Source organism: Cydia amplana, chromosome 5 (genome assembly GCF_948474715.1).
Source record: "Cydia amplana chromosome 5, ilCydAmpl1.1, whole genome shotgun sequence".
Classification (NCBI taxonomy): Eukaryota; Metazoa; Arthropoda; class Insecta; order Lepidoptera; family Tortricidae; genus Cydia; species Cydia amplana.
In genome coordinates, this window is record NC_086073.1 from 16,796,974 (window position 1) to 16,800,788 (window position 3,815).

The 3,815-nt window shown below is 39.6% G+C and overlaps 1 non-coding gene across 1 annotated transcript; it reads left to right on the forward strand.

Moving 5' to 3' along the window:
• Positions 1 to 663: 663 nt before the first annotated feature.
• Trnat-agu (transfer RNA threonine (anticodon AGU)) lies at positions 664 to 735 on the forward strand. Its single transcript has one exon. It is a non-coding gene; the product is annotated as a tRNA-Thr (tRNA).
• Positions 736 to 3,815: the final 3,080 nt, after the last annotated feature.

A 3,815-nucleotide genomic window follows, 5' to 3' on the forward strand; every position in this document is an offset into this window, starting at 1 on the left:
CAGCCTCCCGGGCCGTACCTGTGCGTCAAATTTAATTAAAACCTGGCGTAAGCCGAGCGTCCATTGACGGTGGGATATATATTTAAAAATATGGAATTTATGGCTTAATTTAAATCCAGAAACGTCTCTAAACGGTGCCATAAAACTAAGAAATAGAAAGTGGAGAAATTCACCGTGTCAGGCGTGGCTCGAACTCGCTATACTAGGTACACTAGACTCATATCGACCGGGATATGAACCGTGATTACCTTTTGTATTGTTTTCAAGCTCCCGATATTTCGACGCAGTTACATGCATCTTGTTCACGGGTAACTAAAGATAGCGGATGGGTGTCTAAGTTGTGTAGACCGATGGAGTCTCGTGAAACTAACCTTGAATCATTCAAAACTGTTATCGCTACTCTACTCTACTACTGCGCTACTGTACTCTAGATAGGCCAGCGATCGGCAACATGCGGCCTGCAAGCCTCCCTGGCTATTTTGTATGTAATATTAACAAACGACAATGTCTGATAAAGTCATAAATATTAACAAAGTACGTTACGGCTTGCGTCAACTTCGTTAACTACTATCGTGGCCCTTGGCTGCTAAAAGGTTGCCGACCGCTGCTCTAGGCGCCTCCCTATGGCGCATATGGTGGAAATATTCTCTGTCCTCGAGTGAAGTCTCGGTAGCTCAGTTGGCAGAGCGATGGACTAGTGATCCAGAGTCCTGAGTTCGAGCCTCGGCCGAGACAGTGCATGAGAAATGAAAAGGTAATTTCCAACATTTTTCGGCAAAATACCTATTTAGTTAAATGATGAATGTCTACCCCCGATTTACGTAGTAAACAAAAGAGGGCGTATTAGGCTGCTACATTATGCAGAGCCAGTCCGCCTAAGCAAATATTCAAGCAAAGTGCAGTGCTATGACCATTCCGATCAGGGTTACCAGAAAGAAAGAAAAGAAAGTCCCGACTTAAGCCAATAGGTTCCCGACTCATGTTGTGTCATCATCTTCGGTTATTTTTCTTGTGTATTTTGTCTTTTTAGGTACCTAGGTACAACAGATATTCGGTATTCAACCGAATATAACCGACCGAATATAAGTAATTTTATTTGACCTATTTTAGTGGTTACCTACGAATTTTACTCGTATAACTGGTAACTGGAACTGGTAACCCTTTCCAACTACTCACGCGCTGGAAACGTACGCAAACATTTGCTCTTCACAGTCCGGTAACTACATTATCTACACGTGAAAAGGCACGTTTACTGAGCATTTAGCTTTCCACAAAAAATGTAGTAATTCTTGTGTTGCATTGTCTAAGAATATAAAGCCTGACGAGCGCGCCGCCATCATGGTCGTATTTTTATCATCTTGTCACGTCATGCGTCACTTTTGCACTTACGTACTGTACGGATATGATGGTCGTTCTTGTCTACGTGACAGCGTGATAAAACGGTGTCCGTCACTTTCTTTCCCACGGTGTTAAACAGTGACAGTTATTTTATCACGTGGATAAAGATGGATAAAGCTATCCATAATAGGCTGGCTGGTTAGAACGTGACAGGCATGATGACAGATGATAAAAAACTGACCATCTTAACCCTACAGGTTACATATGATCACGCGCGCGCCATGTTGCGGAATTTCACTCGGACTATTTCTTTCATACTATACTGAACTGTCACCCTATACATGAGAATAACAGCGCCCTCTTGACAAAGATCATATATTACTGGTCAGACTTTAAATGCATAGACGAAGGCAGGAAGGAAGAACTCCAGGTTATGGTTGTTCAATTAAAATTACGTAGTTATGTTAATTGTTATAACAGATAGTTGGAGTGAGTTGCATAACAGATAGCTCTGAAAGTGTTTTTACGCGGACGGCAAAATAAAAAAATATGACTTAGTAAAGTGCGACTCGGTCAATTTTCGCACAGCTTCGGTTGAAATTTGCTACAGGAAATTTGATACATTACTGCACATGTATGTTTCACATATGTTGAAAGTATTTAACACATCCGTCTGACTATGCAACGTAATTTCTATACGCGCACAAATTATAATTAGTATTCCATTTCCGCAATGCAAAGCAATTTTAACAGTTCACGTATCTAATTAAAATTGTCAGTGGATGTGCGAGCAACAAAAACTCTAATTTAGTTTAGTTTTATACAACGATGCAATGCGGGACGGTATTAACTTTGCATCTCGGCTTGAACCAACGATATTGTTGGAAATATTGTACAAAACATCCTGAATATGGATCCTGATATTAATTTATCACACAAATAAGTTTAATAATGCTAGTGAAATCCTTGGTTCGAGTTTTACTAAAGCCTAAACCAAACCTATAGGAGCATTTCAATAGTGCAATGTCCCATCCCGAAACGTATTTTAACCTTTTCCACGCCGTGTCAAACACAAAAGCTGTCACTCAGACGCCACATCATTGAAGTGTCAAAACAAAACTGAAGTTGAACTTTATGTATATGCACGTAGGTGTCGTAGGTCGATGTTGCTCTGTGGTCTGTGACCGATTAATCGGTCTTTGGCGTTGAACCTACGGTGCGCATATATCGGTCATTGGCGTCCAAAAGGTTAATACATATAGATGTATTAAGATATACCTACGTTTGTTATTAATTACGATGAAAAAATAATTAACTCAGTGCAACTTGAAGTACTAAAAACTTAAGACTGTAATATTCGTAAAATAATCGACGATTATTTTGTGTTAGAATAAATAATAAATAAACTAGGTATTAAATAAGTATTGATGAACGAATAAACAACCTATATCGTAGAGGTCGAGCAAAAATATTTGGTGGATGTCGAGCCTTAGCAAACGCATATTGTATCTGTTGCAGATTTAATTAATTTTTTGATTAATGTCTCGTCGGCTTACGCGTGCATTTAAAGTTAAGCCTCGGCTTTTCAATCAAAGCCTTCGTTTACTTTCAGAAGCTTTGGAAAGTTGGGATTCGTATTTTAGCCGGCGGCGGCAAATACTTAGATGTTTTATTAACGTTTCACCTTACAGGCTAACTCGACCGAACACTGATATCAAAATGATGTGATTTAGTTGTCGTGCGTCTCGCTCGCACCAATAATACATGACTGTATGGACAAGTAGGTACAAGCGAAATGCTCGATATGACATGATATGATAATATCTGTAAAATATCACCTACTTACTTAATAAATATAAAATCAAATAAATATCAAATGACATTTCATTTTCATGTCAGTATTGTACGGTTGAACTGGATTGGCCTGTTGCCTTGTTAGTTATTTTACGTCACCCTAGGCCCGTAAGTGGGATTTTCTCCCCGCTACGCGAGGAGAAAATCTCACCTCCTGGCCAAGGCAAGACGTAAAACTTTAAACAAACCACGGGCGGTAATTCGTAAAGCCCCAGATCGCAAACACCTGGGATCTGGAGCATTCACGAATTCACCTCCCTTAGGTATGTAATGTACTATTACGTCTTTATATATCAGCTACAAACTTTATCATTTATCAAATTACACCGCGTACACAGGGGCGTATTTACCCTAGGGCCAAGGGGGCCATGGCCCGGGGCGGCAGGCCTCGGGGGGGCGGCGAAGCTGCCCCCTCGCGGCTTTTTCTGGGCGCCTTTTATAATCAAACTTAGCTATATTTTTTATTATATTTTATATTAATTGACATTTAAATTAATAAACAAACGAACGCTTCAAACCCCACCAATTGCTTAAAATATCTACCAACAAGTACCTAAATTAAGCAACATTTTCGTTCAAGAAGTATTAGTATGGTATTAGTAAGGTAGAAATTCTTAAAAATA